Here is a 19,055-nt window from a genome sequence, read left to right on the forward strand (position 1 = left end):
GGATCAAGGATGGGGTCTTCATTAATAGATGCTTGCTTGCCCATGGGTTGTTCTAGCTTGTATGCATATTTTAAGACCTTCAGTTCATTTTTATGTTGGTTTGTTTGTGTGGGTACAGGGGAATCAGGGGTAGTTCACCATGTTGATGATTTCCTGTGTGTGGGACCGGCCGTCTTAACTGCGGCAGCAGAGAAGTTTGTTTTTCCGGGTTTGTTGGTTCTTCATTTATAAGGGAATGATATTGAAGTCGGGTTATCGTTGGAGTTGAAGTATCAGATGGTGCAGGATATTTAGGGAATTGCTGGTTGGTGGCCTTGGTGTACGGTTGCCGGGTCACATATCATACCTGCATTTGATTGAAAAAGGATTGTTTTTGTTTCTGGAAGCTTTTTTTTTAGGTTGTTAGATAGTTTGCTTTGAGCTAATGGTGGCGGACACTTGTTGAGTGTGTTGATAGAACAGAACGGCAGTTGAGTGGCCAGCTCGCTGCAATGCCATCTGGGTCTGCTCCCCTTCAGTATGTTAGGCTGATTCTACCCTACTGGGGCAGTTGTAACGGCTTTCTGGTTGGGCCATTTTAATTGTGGCATTGGAAGAGGGGTTGTATCTAATACCTGACTTTGAGAAGAGCAATTGGCCCTGCGAGTATTGTTGTTATAATTTTGTTGGTGTAAGACGGGTTGTCACTATTCAGCTGATGTTCTTTCTTTACCACCATTAGTTTTTTTCTTTTTGGAAATTTTAAATAAAAGGTTCGACCTAACTTTTGACTTCAACATGGTTGTCAGTGTCGTTATTTTAGTCACGTTGGTTAAGTTTTAGTTATTGTGTTAATTACACCTGCACCTTACACCTTCACATCTAAAATGTACCGGCAGGGTGTTCATATCAAATATTTTTACTTACACAGGGTAAGACATTACTACCATAACTGTTGCACCCATACCCAACCCGCTGCACCATAGCATTTGTTTTTGTGAACATATACGCAGACTGCGGCATAAGATGGTTCCAGTTTTGGAATAGATAAATGTACTGTAGGATGAGTGAAACTTTCCACTAGATAGAAGAGGTTAATTGTACGGAATATGTGCTAGATGCTATGATGTTACACATGAGTTTCAATTATGTTGAAGATATTGTACAGAGCCCTGTGGGGTGGAGATATTTGGAAGCATTAAGTATTCCATTTACTGGGAGTGCACAGATTCCATTTAGCTTTACATATTGGAAATTTTAATTGGCATAAATCATAGCTTGGCCATAATTCATAATATGTGCAGCAAACAAAAAAATAAAAAATAGGCAAAAACATAGCAAAATGGAAAAAAAAATTAAAACAAGAAGGAATAATATTAATTAATAATATTTTAAATTACCCAGTGGTCTTATGTGATATAGAATGACTTAAATGTAAAAAAAAAAAATACTTTTTCCAAGGACGCAGCCATTGGCTTCAGAACTTCCAGAAAACAGGGCCCCCATTATCTGGAACGCCGGGTGTCGTCGCCTCCCGCAATTGCTGGCAGCATGCCAATCATGGTGCTGCAGCATTTGGGGCGCTGCGAGCAACATTGCAGTCCCAGCTGTGCAGTGCGGCTTCTGCACAGTAACAAAAAACATTGGAGATGTACGTAAATATTAGATTTACATACATCTGTAAAATAAGCCCATTGAACGATTACGCCCATGCATGAATATTGCACAAATATGAAATTGTTGAAGACGTATAATCGTGTGATCATTTCGATTGCTGTGCCGCAACAGTATGAGTCCTTTGCATGAAGGCCCAGATTCGTGGCGTCTGCCGCAACACATGTACTGAGAAGTCATTTTCAAGGACTTTAAGGCGACCTTTGTTGAAATGCTTCAGGAAAAAGAGTTTGCTCATTAATTAAATTTAGCACACGGCTTTTAGAGTGTCCTGAAGGTTTACACCGGGAGAAAATTCATCAGCCTCTGCCAAAACCACAAGTTGATCTGAGGTTAGGAGACACTGCCATTAAGAGGAAGGCTGGATTAGTTTAGGCCAGGCCGAGTTCAAGAGCTGCAGATTTATGGAACTTGGCTTTTACCGTTGGCCATTGAACTATTAAAACACAACTTAATTCTACACAAAGGGCAAAACGAGAGTGACGGAAGGGGATCAGCTGCACATGAGGGACGGCAGTCTCTCTCTCTATCGCACAACACAAAGCGGCAATGTGAGTGTGCAAATCCTTACATACAGTGCCGGTTCCGGGGCTTCTGGCGGCCCGGGCGGCATTAGGGGGCGTGGCTTCATACAGGGGGCGTGGTCAGTTACGCCCCCTGTACTGTTGTAGGATGTGCGGTGTGCGATGACGTCATTGCGCACCGCACAGCAAAGGTCCTCTCCACGAAGGTAAACTAGACGCTAAGCGTCTAGTTCCCTTCGTGGAGAGGACCTTTGCTGTGTGGTGCGCGATGACGTCAACGCGCACCGCACATCATTACAGTGAAGGTCCTCTCCAGGAAGGGAAATTAGACGCGTAACGTCTAGTTTCCCTTCACAACGGACAGCGGGCCGCGGCAGCGGGGGGCAACACAGCAGCAGCGGATCTTGCCATGGTGCGGCGCCCTCCGGAAGGCGGCGCCCCGGGCAAAAGTCCTGCTTGCCCGTGGCAAGATCCGCTACTGCTTACATACATTGTGGTAGAGGTTTCAGTAAGCAACGTAGTGTCTATGCTTAAATCAACATTGGGAAATGAGATGCATTTACTCAATAAACAGGCCATGTTTCAAGGCTGTCTCAGAGGTCACTTTGGGGGTATTCTGACCCGATCGCACGCTGCAGTTTATCGCAGCGGTGCGATCGGGTCAGAACTGCACATGCCCCGGAGTGCGCCGGCGCATGCCAGACGGCCGAAGTCCGTCGGGCCGCTACGATTGACAATTGATTGACAGGCAGAGGCGGAACAGCTGCGTTTGGCCGCTGTTTCGTGGGCATGGGGAGGGCCGGAGCGGCTGCGTGACGTCACACGCAGCCGCTGCGGGCCGGGCAGCGACGAGTAGCTCCCGGCCAGCACGCTAAATCTGTGCTGGTCGGGAGCTACTCTTGAAGTGCAAAGGTATCGCCGCTGTGCAATGTCTTTGCACTTCTGCGCGGGGGGGGGGGGGGGGGGCGGCACTGACATGCGGGGCGGACTTAAACCTGTGCTGGGCGTACACCCGCATGTCAGTGTGAATGATCGTAGCTGTGCTAAATTTAGCACAGCTACGATCATCTCAGAATGACCCCCTTTGTTAGCTGCACAGGGCTGAAATAATTATACTATTATTCAAGTGTATTACTATTATCATGCAATTTTAAATAGGAATCCATTTTTTTTTGGTTATCTAAAGATAATTGAAATATAAATACATGTTTCCTTTTATTTCTGAGTCATGACAATCTGGTTACAGTACGTTGAATATCTACCTGGGTTGTGTTGAGAAGCAAAATGTTATGAAGTATTTCATATCCTGTCCACCACAAAATGCAACTTATACTGTATTCAGTGCTGAAAGTAGGGTTGGACAGGGTGGGACGGAATACCATTAAGAAATATGGTGGTGGTACATAATTTATAAGGGGCATTTTTGTGTGTGGGACATAAAATGGGGTCAGTGACATAACTGTGTGTAGCATAATATGTAATAGGCATTACGGTGTGTGGTATAATATGTAATAGGCATTACGGTGTGTGGCATAATATGTAATAAGGCATTACGGTGTGTGATATAATATGTAAGGCATTACAGTGTGTGTCATAATGTGTAATGGGCATTACGGTGTGTGGCATAATGTGTAATAGGCATTACGGTGTGTGGCATAATGTGTAATAAGGCATTATGGTGTGTGGTATAATATGTCAGGAATTACAGTGTGTGGCATAATGTGTAATAAGCATTACGGTGTGTGGCATAATGTGTAAAGGGTATTACGGTGTGTGTGGTATTATTATTATTATCCTTTATTTATATGGCACCACAAGGGTTCCGCAGCGCCCAATTACAGAGTACATAAACAAATAATCAAACAGGAAAACAGCAACTTATAGTTGATGACAGTATAGGACAAGTACAGGGTAAATAAACATAGTTACATCAGCAGATGACACTGGAATAAGTATCAGGTGGCAGAAGACTGATGGATTTGGTTCAGTTGAAGATTATTAAAGTAAGAAAGGATAAGCACATGAGGGAAGAGGGCCCTGCTCGTGAGAGCTTACATTCTAAAGGGGAGGGGTAGACAGACAGGGGTGACACAGATGGGGTACATAGAGAGCGTAGAACAGAGGGTTAGGATGAGATTTGGCTGGGTTTGGTGAAGAAGTGGGTCTTGAGAGCCCGTTTGAAGTTTTGTAGAGAGGTGGAGAGTCTGAGGGGGAGAGGTAGGGAATTCCAGAGAAGTGGTGCAGCACGTGAAAAATCTTGGAGGTAGGAGTGGGAGGAAGTAATCCGTAGGCAGGAGAGTCGGCGTGCATTAGCAGAGAGAAGAGGACAGGTGGGAGTGTAAAGGGAGATAAGGTCAGAGATGTAGATGGGAGAGGAGTGGGAGAGGGCTTTGTAAGCTAGTGAGTGAAGCTTGAAATTGATTCTGAAAGGGAAAGGGAGCCAGTGAAGGTCTAGTAAGAGAGGAGAGGTGGACGTAGTGCGTTTGGTGAGGAAGATGAGCCGGGCAGCAGCATTGAGGATAGATTGGAGTGGAGAGAGGTATTTGTCAGGAATGCCAGTCAGGAGCAGATTACAGTAGTCCAGTCTGGAGATGACCAGTGAGTGGATAAGAGTCTTAGTAGCATACTGGGTCAGAAAGGGTCTGATCCTGGAAATATTTTTTTGATGAAAACGGCAGGTTTGTGAGAGGTGCTGAATGTGTGGTTTGAAGGAGAGGGAGGAGTCAAGGATTACTCCAAGACAGCGCACTTGGGGGCTAGAGGAGATAGTAGTGCCATCAATAGATAATGAGATTGTAGGAGGTGAGGTTATGCGGGAGGGAGGGAAGATGATCAGCTCGGTCTTAGACATGTTAAGTTTAAGAAAGCGCTGGGACATCCAGGAAGAGGTAGCAGAGAGACAGTTGGAGATACGAGTGAGGAGAGCAGGGGAGAGGTCTGGAGAGGAAAGATAGATTTGGGTGTCATCAGCATAGAGATGATATTGGAAACCAAAAGAACTAATGAGCTTACCTAGTGAGGACGTATAGAGAGAGAAGAGAACAAGACCAAGGACAGAACCTTGGGGTACCCCTACAGTTAGTGGAAGTGAGGGGGAGGTGGAGTCATGAGAGGAGACAGAGAAAGAACGGTCAGAAAGGTAGAGGACAGCCAAGAGAGGGCAGTGTTACGCAGACCAATGGAGTGAAGAATTTGCAGTAGGAGAGGATGGTCCACAGTGTCAAAACCAGCAGAGAGATCAAGTAGAATAAGTATAGAGTAGTGTCTCTTAGATTTAGCAGCATGGAGGTCATTGCATACTTTTGTAAGGGCAGTTTCAGTGGAGTGGAGAGGACGGAAGCCAGATTGGAATGGGTCAAGCAGTGAGTGTGAGGAAAGAAAGGAAGTAAGGCGGTTGTAGACAATACGCTCAAGGAGTTTGGAGGCAAAAGGGAGGAGAGAGATGGGTCGGTAGTTGGAGAGAGTGTTTGGATCAAGTGTAGGTTTTTTAAGAATAGGAGAGATGAGTGCATGCTTGAAGGCAGAGGGGACAGTGCCTGATGAGAGGGATAGATTGAGAAGGTGGGAAAGATGGGAACAAGCAGAAGGAGAGAGGTAGCGAAGGAGGTGGGAGGGGATAGGGTCAAGTGGGGAGGTGGTGAGAGGACAGGAACGAATGAGGGCCATGACTTCCTCTCTAGATGCATGGGAGAAAGATGTCAGAGTAGGCGCGAGGGGTGGGGAGGGTTGGTAAGGGATGGGAGAAAGCTGGTTACTGATGGTCTGGTGTGATGTGATGTCCTGACGTATGGAGTAAATTTTGGATGTGAAGTAAGTGGCAAAGTTAAGAGCAGAGAGTGAGGAAGGGAGACGAGGTGGAGGTGGGCAGAGGAGTGAGTTGAGAGTGGCAAAGAGCGCCGGGGGTTGGAAGACTGGGAGAAGATGAGGTTCTTGAAGTATGACTGTTTAGCAAGAGAAAGGGCAGCACTGAAGGATGAGAGCATAAGTTTGAAATGGAGGAAGTCTGCCTTAGAGCGTGATTTCCTCCAGTGTCGCTCAGCAGTACGTGAGCATATATAACGTGTATTAAGCATTACAGTGTTTGACATAATATGTAATGGCATTACAGTGTTTGGCATAATGTGGCCATGCCCCTATTGTCATGTAGCCACTCCCCTAGTTTCGTGCGACCACACCATCTCATGGCACGTGACCACGCCCATTTTTACTATCAGTACCACTAAGAGAACATTTCTACTTGCACCACTGACTGTATTGCTCACAGGTTATAGTCAGGAGGTATGCGGTTAGCATACCGCTCGTTGGGATCCCGGCTGTCTGAATACTGACACTGGGATCCTGACAGGGTCACCATACCGCCACTGGAATACCGGCGAGGTAGGTGATTCCCCCTCTATGGGTGTCCACGACTCCTATAGAGGGGGAATGCAACCCGTGGCGAGGAAAGCTCACCACGAGCACGCAGCGTGGTAAGCACAGTGAGCCCACAAGGGACTTCATTACGCTCGCCCTCTGCCGGCATTCTGCCGCACGGGATTCCGGTGTCGGTATACTGACATTCGACATCCCGTGCGGCAGGATCACATACCGATCGCGGTCAGGAAGAGTAATTTACAAATAGTGCAGTTTATGTATTTTTCATCTTTTGAGACCTACTGTTGCACATGTGTGCCTATTTGTATGGGTAAGTGAATGGGGTGGTGCAAACAGGAGGTTGGGGGGAAGCTAAACTTTGATCTTCTGATGACTGGAATAGGGTGGAACAGGGTGCTTCGTGATAACGCTACGACAGCTACAGGCTTGTTAATGCACATTCTCAAAAATTCCTAAAAACTTGTACGGCGCATGCGTTGCACTGTGTACGCACCGAGGCACAGTTGAAGTTGAGACGCGCAGTGTGTGAAATGTAGTGGAAAAGTATTGGGCAGGGACGGGGGTAAGCTATTCAGATGCACGGAAATGGACCATCCTATGGTGGTCTTATAGGTGTATCTCGGGCAGGTTGCTGAACTGGTTGCAAGTTGCAACCTTGAGGCCCCCATACATACTGTATATGATAAATTGGGACAATTCTCTATTTTGGAGATGATTGCCCCAATAAACCATTGGTGTATGGGCCCCCTCTATTGGCAATACCGACCAAAAAGTGATCGGGATTGCAAAATCAGATTTTAAACATGTTTAAAAATCTTATTTTTGGGGGGACATTCTGTTTCTATGGCAAAAACCCATTCGCTGGTACAGGGACAGATCGAGGGGTGGAGAAATGTCCGGCGGGTGTTGGGGCAGGCGAAACAGTGTTGGGGTGCCCGTATGTTGTGTGGTGGCAGAGGGGTGTCTGGCGGGTGGAGAAGTGTCCAGTGGGTGTCGGCAAGAGAGAGAGGAGTGTGTGCCCATGTGAAAAATGATGGCGCGTGCTGTCAATGGCTCGCACGCGGCGCCATTTTTTAAATTAAAAATGGCCATAGCGAGCCAATCACGGCTCACCGCTTCATTGCCCTGCCCTCTTAGGCTGGCTAATATTAGCCAGTGCAAGATAGGGGGCAGGCAGTCTTGACGGCGTCGGCGGGGGAGAAGGAGCTGGCAAGAGCTCCTGAAGACTCTGGAGTTCTGGGTGGGCGGAGTACTAAAGAGATCACCGGCCACCGCCCCCAGGTGAAGATGCTACATGAAGCATATGAAAGTCCTAGGCAGGGAAGCGGCCATGTAAATGTGCTCAAAGGCATTTAATAAAATCTACAAACTTCTGTGTTTTCTTATCTTTATTTTAATATTTCCCTTACAGGGGAACTACAGGTGCCAGCAAGCCCTTAATATCCCGGCATGTTGACACTTGTGGTTCTGCAAGTGCGAGCATGCTGGGGCATACTTTCTGGAATCTTTAGGTCCGCTGTAATGGACAATGGTGGTCATTCCGGGTTGATCGCTCGCTAGCAGTTTTTAGCAGCCGTGCACACGCTATGCCGCCACCCACTGGGAGTGTATTTTAGCTTAGCAGAAGTGCGAACGAAAGGATCACAGAGCGGCTGCAAAGTTTTTTTGTGCAGTTTTAGAGTAGCTCAAAACCTACTCAGCGCTTGCGATGACTTCAGACTGTTCAGTTCCTGTTTTGATGTCACGAACACGCCCTGCGTTCGCCCAGCCACGCCTGCGTTTTTCCTAGCACGCCTGCGTTTTTTCGAACACTCCCTGAAAACGGTCAGTTTACTCCCAGAAACTCCCATTTAAAGTCAATCACTCTGCGGCCAGCAGTGCGACTGAAAAGCTTTTCTAAACCTTGTATGAAACTACATCGTTCTTTGTAATAGTACATCGCGTGTGTGCATTGCGCCGCATACGCATGCGCAGAAGTGCCGTTTTTTTGCCTCATCGCTGCACAGCGAACAAATGCAGCTAGCGATCAACTCGGAATGACCCCCAATATTACTTACATCAGCAATCAACTTTGCACCTACGTCCCAGGGGTGCGGGGGGAGGGGGGAGGGGTTAGCACCAAGCTTCAACCCAAGCCTGGGGTAGACTGGAGAGAGAGAATCCACACTTGTCAAGGAATTCCTGGCCTGGGCTGACTGTTTTTTTGAGGGGAGAATGCAACTGTGTCCCCTGGCTGTGGCACAAAGTGGGCATCTCATCCACTATCATTACTTGTATAATTTCTTCAATGATGTCCTGTGTCCCATCTGTCGTCACATGATCTGCGGGCCCCAATGAACGAGCAAAGTTTTCTCTTCTTATCAAGGCAGAAACTTAAACACAGAACATGTGATTTTTAATATATAACGTAAAACTGATGCTGATTAGTTGAAGTTGTAGGATATGGAATTAATTTATCCTTTATGCGCCTTGTATTTTCTCTTAGCTGTTCTATGCTTTGCGTGTTTATAAAAAGTCTGATAAAACAATATGGAAACTTGTAGAGCAGACAGCGGACTGCGCCAAAGGCTCTGTATTTTCCACATTAAGATAGCTCGTAGATGTTTATTGATAGAGGCAGCGCTCTAGCTATAAATACACAAAATCCCCAAATGCGAGTTCGTGTCCTGCGTTTCCTACCGGGTAACTTGACTTCTACAGTGGTTAAAAAACACATAAAAAGCTGGAATGTTTCATTGCATGAAGGATTTGGGCAGGGTAGAATGATTTATATGAAGGGAGTGTACTGTCCGGAGTGCAGCACAGAAACTGACCTAATACAGTGCTGTGTGGATGGGGAGACACCTGCAGACTGCACCCTGTATATCACAGTTACAGGACAATGTGAGAAGACAAATAAGGATGGGCTGTGAGAGCCGTATGGTGACCTAATGCAGGAGAGTATATCCTGAGTGCAAAGATATTTGCTTAGTAATGCAGGTTGAGTATCCCATACATAGGCAAACATAGGGGGGTTTCTGGTTGCCTGGAAACCCCCCTCCACTTGGCAAATAGCTCAAATTATGGCAACAATTGCAATGGTATATAATATGATTAGATTACTAGTGCTGCAGAAATATCATGCGATTTAAAGGACAGAGCAGAGTTACTGCGCAAGCTCAGTGGTAGCAGCTTCTTCTATTGAGTTTGTGGTGTGTGTGAATCTGACTCCTCAATCAGTGCACTGAACCAGAGAGTAGCTGCCAGGAAGAAGCGTCAGGAGCCTTACCATGAGGTGGGAGAATGTGAGCTTAGAAAATGCAGTACTGGTTCTGTTATGTTTGTGTAATTATTTATTACGGGATGTTTAATCTTTTCCTGACAACTTATTTTATATTATTTCAATGTTTGATACATCCTATACTATAGACCATCTACAGTATTAAATATTAATACTGTATTCCATACAAATATCCAGTGTATAAAACGACCATTAATGTCCAGGGTTATTATTAGGTTCTTCTACCGCTCCCCCAGACTCCCACACTTGCTCTAATCTTCCACAGAGTGGTAGATTGTGAACTGCATTTGGAAACCCCCCTCGAGAAATCCTGCGTTTGCCACTGCCATATCCAAAATGCTTGGGTCCAGAAGTATTTAGGATATCGGATTATTCCGTATTTTGGAATAATTGCATACTATAATGAGATATCATGGCGATGGTGTGATACCCGCGTTTGGAGTACCCCTTCTGCTAGTTAAACCAGTTGCAGATGCACTGTGAGGATTAAAATCCTTTTTACACTGGTTGCTAAGCAACTATGGCAACCAGGAGAGGAATATGTATAGCACTAGGACCCTGGGCTTTCCATCAGGATCCCTGCAGAGTGGGAAGCTGGGAGCGCTCTTATTGGCCGTGTTGTGTGGGGAGAGAAGCAGGGAGGAGAACTGCAGTGAGCAGAGAGGGAGAGCAGCATGGCAGTGGAATAGGAGGCAGTGTGTCATGTGTGGGTGTGAAGAGCTGTACGCGGAGGTCTGGAGGCGCGCTGCGCTGGGAGAGTCTGGGCATCGAGAGACGGCTGTCATCCTGAAAAGCAGCAGTGAGAAGTGACCGGCAGGAGCTGGCAACAGCAGCAGATAATGCAGGTAATGCAGGTACTCTACTTCACCCCAGACAGCCCCCACATATGGGCACCCAGACCAACAGTGATCACCCTGACAGCTTGCAACATCACAGCCCCTTGGGACAGATCACAGCAGGACTCTATGTACAAGGAGAGGGACACGTGTGATTTATTTGGAGCTGCCTGCCATTGTACCAGAGAGAGCCTTAAGGGATAGGGTTGTGTGAAACCCTCTGCTTCCCCTTACCACTGCAATTGCAAGGAAAACACGAAGTGACACTTACAGTATCCCTAGACTGTTTGAGCTGCAGCACAATGTGTGTGCCAGAATTGGGTCATTTGCTCTGTGACCCACTGTATGTGAAATGACTTACTCCACAGCGCCCTCTATTTGAAGCATTGCTAGACTGTGAAATGACTTACTCCACAGCGCCCTCTATTTGAAGCATTGCTAGACTGTGAAATGACTTACTCCACAGCGCCCTCTATTTGAAGCATTGCTATACTGGGATATGACTTACTCCACAGCGCCCTCTATTGGAAACTGGTGCTATACATGGCAAGTAGCTGCTCCACGGCACCACCCGTTGGATTACAAATACTGTGCACAGTGCGAACTCATTCTACAGCACCCCCTGTAGGACAGTGATATAGCTGGAACATTTTGTCAGCAGCATAAACTGAACATATCCAATCTAGCGACATCTAGTGACCCGTCAGTATAACGCATGCATACTCATGAAACAGCTGTATAAGACGTCTGAGTGTTGAAATTCTGAAATGCTCTTGTGTTAATGTTATGTTATATTTTTAGTATGTGACTAAAAGTATCGTGGCTTATTGAATTGCACTGAACTTTACTAAGAGGTGAATTTAGTCACATGGACCAGTGACTAACCCTGTCTATAATAAATCTTTGTTACTGTATCCCACCGTAGTGGTCCTTTCACCTTTAAAAGGGGGGTGTTGACTATACTGGGGTATCCCCGTCCCTTCTGCCCAGGTCCTACGCAGCCTTCCCACGCAGATTCCGCCCGACGTCGCGACAAGCAAGAACCGAACGACCAGAGAGGCCGCAACTGGACAGGCGTGAGACTGCAGGTACGCTTAGCCACCTATCACACTTGGCGTCCACGAACAGGATACGAGCAAGATGACGGATCCACAGGTTCCCGCTACTCCCATGCTACCACCGGCACTCGGACAAGGAAACACGACCACCATGGCGGCATCACCGTTGACTATGCCATACTATTTTGGAGCACCATGGTTACCAACGTTTGCAGGAAAACAAGTGCCGGGTTCGAGTACGTTCAAAGAATTCAAAGACAAGATGTACTCCATGTTCCGCCTGTACTCACTAACCGAAGAACAGAAAATAGAGATCGTTATGGGTCAATTGACGGATTCGGCACTACGGGAAGTGAAAGCATGGGAAGACAGCGAAAAGAAGACCGTCGAAGGGATCTTTAAGAAGCTGATGACCATATTCGACTGCGAGACCATAGCGGAATTAAAGAGCCGCCTTTATGCGAGAAAACAAAGACCTGACGAATCACTGCGAGACTTCGCGCTGGCCCTACAAGAAGCTGCAAAGGCTATACGGGCCCTGGATGAACGAGAAGTCGAAGGGATAGATAGAACGTTAACAGACCTGTTTGTAGAAGGGGCAAGAGGAAAGACGATTCGCTCTCAAATGCGCATGGAGAGACGACAGCAACCAGGGAACTCCTTCTCTGAATTCAAAGAGACGGTGCTGCAGATCCTTGGGAAAAATCAGAGCAACAATGTCGTGAAAGATGCATCTTCAGAGTGGAGTGAAGATGACAGCTACAGAGAAACCGCACTGCCCATGAAGTCAGACGGACTAGCCCAAGTGGGAGCGGTTCTCCAGCAAGCACAAGCCCCAACGGGACCAGATCCTATGGAAACGCTCAATCAGAGGCTGACGGAGATGATATTGAATCTCTCCCAAATGAGCCGGAGATTAGAAGAGCTCGACAGGGACCAAGATAGGAATAGACACAGAGAATGGCATCAAGAGCAAGATTGGCAGAGTCGTCCTCGCTGGGACGTGGTAAGAGAATCGGGCCGACGATTGACCGATCAATTCCATGCTCCGAAAGGCACTGTATGTCAACAGACCTCCGAAAGAGTGGAGAGAATAGATCTACCATGGGAGGAACGACCCAGAAAAGCAGGACCAAGACTGGTGTGGCAGAGTCAAGTCGGAGTGATAGGTGTACCATCTGGTGGGGATGATCGAAGAACCAGAACAAGAAAGACGACAGGCCAAGTATTGGGGTTTAGTGCAACGCGTGGTTACGGCTTCATAAGGAGAACAGACACTAAGAGAACCATATATGTTCACTATACGGGCATTCAGAAGACCCATCAGAACAATTACTTCCGAAGCCTAGGAAGCGGGGAATGGGTCGAATTTGAATTGACCAATGGAAAAAGGGGCGTTAAGGCCATCAACGTCACAGGTCCTAATGGCGTTCCAGTGCAAGGCAACAGACATGCCAGAGAGCGTAACCGGTATTGGCGCTGTCCGCGGTATAGAAAGCCTCCACTCTACTACCAGCAAGACTACTGGGACAGCGGAAGCAGAGAGGAACCAAGAGACTGTAATAGTGAGACCGGTAGACCTAACACCAATCCTCCTCGACCTGAACGGATACCCCGGCCACCCGAACCTGAAGTCCCAAAGCAAAGGAAAATGCTGGACACAAGCGAGAGACCGGTTGTGAAAGGTCAGAGTGAGACAGTGCAGCAGTGCCTTCAAAATGTGATAAAGCCTCAGATTTCTCCTCAACCAAAACGAGAGTACATCCCAAAAAGGCAAGAAGCAGATTACCGTGCAGCAAATTTCGAGCAAACAGATGCCGGTGCGACTGACCAGAAAAGGGACACTGAAGCAGTGGTCCACATGGCCATGCCAAAGATAGTGGAACCCGTGGAATTCAGAAGTCCGGAGCCAGCAATGCCACCGTCTGAACCCAAGCCCCAGGCAGAGACCCCACAGGCAGCTGAGAAGGCTGAGACCCATTCCACGGAAGAGAAGCCTGTAATGGATAGTGAGTACAGGACCATAACGGGAGAAGAATTCGCCTTCAGGATACAGCAGGCTATACGAAGATCAATGAGATGCGATAAAGGTGCACCACATGCTCGTTGCAGATAGTGATATAGAGTACCACCCATGTACACCTTTGAAGAACCCGTACCGCAGAGGGATCGGAGTCCTGTGGCGGAGGGATGGGGTCCCTGGGATGGACATACCCTAGCTATTTAACAAGAGTAAAAGTAGAAAGGTATAACTGTTCAGGTTTAACTTGTTGGCATCTAATTATTTGCATGTATTGGGAGTTCAAAGACTGTGGTGTAGGACTTTAATCCATTACAGTATGCGTGGGGACACGCATAATTTCAGCGGGCGAACATGTGATACCCGCGTTTGGGGTATCCCTTCTGCAGTTAAACCAGTTGCAGATGCACTGTGAGGATTAAAATCCTTTTTACACTGGTTGCTAAGCAACTATGGCAACCAGGAGAGGAATATGTATAGCACTAGGACCCTGGGCTTTCCATCAGGATCCCTGCAGAGCGGGAAGCTGGGAGCGCTCTGATTGGCCGTGTTGTGTGGGGAGAGAAGCAGGGAGGAGAACAGCAGTGAGCAGAGAGGGAGAGCAGCATGGCAGTGGAATAGGAGGCAGTGTGTCATGTGTGGGTGTGAAGAGCTGTACGCGGAGGTCTGGAGGCGCGCTGCGCTGGGAGAGTCTGGGCATCGAGAGACGGCTGTCATCCTGAAAAGCAGCAGTGAGAAGTGACCGGCAGGAGCTGGCAACAGCAGCAGATAATGCAGGTACTCTACTTCACCCCAGACAGCCCCCACATATGGGCACCCAGACCAACAGTGATCACCCTGACAGCTTGCAACATCACAGCCCCTTGGGACAGATCACAGCAGGACTCTATGTACAAGGAGAGGGACACGTGTGATTTATTTGGAGCTGCCTGCCATTGTACCAGAGAGAGCCTTAAGGGATAGGGTTGTGTGAAACCCTCTGCTTCCCCTTACCACTGCAATTGCAAGGAAAACACGAAGTGACACTTACAGTATCCCTAGACTGTTTGAGCTGCAGCACAATGTGTGTGCCAGAATTGGGTAATTTGCTCTGTGACCCACTGTATGTGAAATGACTTACTCCACAGCGCCCTCTATTTGAAGCATTGCTAGACTGTGAAATGACTTACTCCACAGCGCCCTCTATTTGAAGCATTGCTATACTGGGATATGACTTACTCCACAGCGCCCTCTATTGGAAACTGGTGCTATACATGGCAAGTAGCTGCTCCACGGCACCACCCGTTGGATTACAAATACTGTGCACAGTGCGAACTCATTCTACAGCACCCCCTGTAGGACAGTGATATAGCTGGAACATTTTGTCAGCAGCATAAACTGAACATATCCAATCTAGCGACATCTAGTGACCCGTCAGTATAACGCATGCATACTCATGAAACAGCTGTATAAGACGTCTGAGTGTTGAAATTCTGAAATGCTCTTGTGTTAATGTTATGTTATATTTTTAGTATGTGACTAAAAGTATCGTGGCTTATTGAATTGCACTGAACTTTACTAAGAGGTGAATTTAGTCACATGGACCAGTGACTAACCCTGTCTATAATAAATCTTTGTTACTGTATCCCACCGTTGTGGTCCTTTCACCTTTAAAAGGGGGGTGTTGACTATACTGGGGTATCCCCGTCCCTTCTGCCCAGGTCCTACGCAGCCTTCCCACGCAGATTCCGCCCGACGTCGCGACAAGCAAGAACCGAACGACCAGAGAGGCCGCAACTGGACAGGCGTGAGACTGCAGGTACGCTTAGCCACCTATCACAATGGGACCTAAGTCTAAGCACAGAATGCATTTATGTCTCATATACACCTTATACACACATCCTGAAGGTAATCTTTGAAAATATTTTTAATAACTTTGTGCACTAGACAAAATTTGTGTATATACACACAATTCATTTATGTTTCATATACACCTTATACACACAGCCTGAAGGTCATTTAACACAATAGTGTTAGTAACTTTGTGTATTAAACAAAGTTTGTGTACATTGAGCCATCAGAAAACAAAGGTTTCACTATCTCAGTCTCACTCAAAACATTCCGTATTTTGGACTATCCCGTATTTAGGAATATTTGGATATGGGATACTCAACCTGTAGTTATTTAATATGTTATGGCAATAATCATTTACTGTCCACACAAGCCCAATCGTCCAGCATACCATAAGGCTTAATAAACTTTCTATCGGCCGATGCTGGACTGCATGACATCATTGCACGATAACCTTATCAGCTAAATATGAACTAACTTAACTTATCTAGAAATAACGACACAGACCACTGAAATGCCATTAAAATCGGCCAACAGTTATTTATTTATAATACTAAAACTAAGTATGGTGGAAATAAGAAAGAACGACCGGATCACCAGTGACATTGCGTCTTATTGCCGCTACACATGTCCACGACAAGACTTTATTTCTCTCATTGACTACGCCAATTAATGCTGAGTCTCCAACTCTCTCCCCAATACACCATAATAGGGTCAGACAGCCAAGCCCAAATGACCCCCCGGTAAGGAGGGCCAGAGTATACAATGTATTGGGCAAAGAGCGCATCTCCAAACAGTGGCGCAATAGCCACTGTAACCGCCGCTCTTTCCCGCCACACATAGGTTGCCAAACCCCAACCGGCAAAGAAAAAAAAAACGGGCGGGGAAAAAAAGTGACTTGGGGAAGGAAAGTGGGTAAATCCGGAGAGAAAGAGGCAGATGAAACTCCTGCCTCACACAAAATATCCGCTAGCTCCTCCCTAACACTCCCACTATTCTAATTAAAATCCTGCTCCAAACCTATTAACTGTTTAATAACCTAAACAAACTGTGCAAGGCAAGGCTCATACAATCCTACAGCCTTGAAGTTTACGATCGCTTGCGCTTATTTGCACTCGCTCTTCATATCCATGATATAACTCATTATGCCAGTGATTGCCATACAGTATGCCTACCTCTCAGGGCCCTAACTAGGGGTGTGCAAGAGGTGCTGCCACACCGGACATGGGGCCCTGGGTGGCGGCACTGAAACTGCCTCACAGTACCTGCATATGGTTTCAGGGAGTCTGGACCAGCGGGCTACTGCAGAGCATCCTGCAGCTTGTGGAGCTGGGCCCTTGGTGCAAGTAGAAAAAACTTCTTAGTGGTATTGCGCTCGCCAAAAAATGGGTGTGGCCACATGCCACACTTGGCGTGGCCAATGAAAATGGGGTCGTGATATACATATGGGATGCTGTGCCAGATAAATATATGCCCCCAGAGTGCCAGATACACATATTCTCCCTCAGTGGCAGGTACACACATGCCCCCCACAGTGCCAGGTACACACATGTCCTCACAGTGCCAGGTACACATATGCCACTACAGTGCCAGATATGCCACCCACAGTGCCAGGTACACACATGTCCCCACAGTGCCAGGTACACACAAGCCCCACAGTGCCAGGTACACACATGCCCCCACAGTGCCAGGTACACACATGTCCCCACAGTGCCAGGTACACACAAGCCCCCACAGTGCCAGGTACACACATGCCCCCACAGTGCCAGGTACACATATGCCCCTACAGTGCCAGATATGCCCCACACAGTGAAAGGTACACACATGTCCCCACAGTGCCAGGTACACACAAGCCCCCACAGTGCCAGGTACACACATGTCCTCACAGTGCCAGGTACACACATGCCCCCACAGTGCCAGGTACACACATGTCCTCACAGTGCCAGGTACACACATGTCCCCACAGTGCCAGGTACACACATGCCCCCACAGTGCCAGGTACACACATGTCCTCACAGTGCCAGGTACACAAATGTCCTCACAGTGACAGGTACACACATGTCCCCACAGTGCCAGGTACACACATGTCCCCACAGTGCCAGGTACACACATGTCCCCACAGTGCCAGGTACACACATGCCCCCACAGTGCCAGGTACACACATGCCCCCACAGTGCCAGGTACACACATGCCCTCACAGTGCCAGGTACACACATGTCCTCACAGTGCCAGGTACACACATGTCCCCACAGTGCCAGGTACACACATGTCCCCACAGTGCCAGGTACACACATGTCTCCACAGTGCCAGGTACACACATGCCCCCACAGTGCCAGGTACACACATGCCCCCACAGTGCCAGGTACACACATGTCCACACAGTGCCAGGTACACACGTCCTCACAGTGCCAGGTACACACATGTCCTCACAGTGCCAGGTACACACATGTCCTCACAGTGCCAGGTACACACATGCCCCCACAGTGCTGCTCACCACTGCCGCTGCTCCAGCTGCTGTGTGTGTGAGGGGAGGAGAGGGCAGTACACGCCGCTCCTGCTCCTCGGTCCAGTCTCCAGTGGTGGTGTATATCTCAAATCAGGCACCAGTTTGTGAGCCAATCAAAGCTCGCGGTCCGGCAGCTAATCAGGATCCGCCGCAGTACCGCCCTGTACCACCATAATTGCAGCACTAAGCTGGGCAGAGCTTTACTTCCCAGTGTTGGCAGCCGACACAGGGTGCACTGCTACCTATATCCAGCATAACAGCCTTATATCCTCCACTATCCTATTACTAAAGCCCTCAGATTTTGCCTCCATACGCAGCCACCCCATGCCAACATAACAGACCATGCCACCATATAAAATTCCAGGTCTTCATAGCAGCCCCATGCCACTTTATATTGTACAGCCCGTGCCAGCAAAACAGCCCCATTCCACCATATACAGCCCCATATTGCAAAATACAGCGACAGCTGTCCCATGCCACCATATACAACCCCATATCACCATATACAGCAACCCAATGCTAGCATGACAGCCCCGTTACACGATATACAACTGTCCCATGTCACCATATACAGCCCCAGACCACTAGCATAACAGCGTCATGCCACCATACACAACCCTATATCACCATATTCAGCAACCCAACACAATGCTTTTATGACAGTCCCATTCCCCATATCCAGCTGTCCATTGTCACCCTATGCATCGCCAGTGTATCATACCTGTGACACATATTCATAGTCCCTGGTGAATTTATATGAAGTATACTTATTGGTTCAGAGCACAAAATGGCCGCTTCCATTGTAGCCGGAATACAGGTACACTTCACATATAGGAAGGAACCTCTTGTTTCTTGGTGCCCGGTCTTTCATGAGTATTTGATGGACACCCATCTGCTTCTTTTTACAACACGGACGGATATAATACAGAGCCAGCCAATCATCTGTCTTTATTCCCAGCATTGTAAATCTCTTG

The sequence above is a fragment of the Pseudophryne corroboree genome, chromosome 9, assembly GCF_028390025.1.
Source record: "Pseudophryne corroboree isolate aPseCor3 chromosome 9, aPseCor3.hap2, whole genome shotgun sequence".
Lineage (NCBI taxonomy): Eukaryota > Metazoa > Chordata > Amphibia > Anura > Myobatrachidae > Pseudophryne > Pseudophryne corroboree.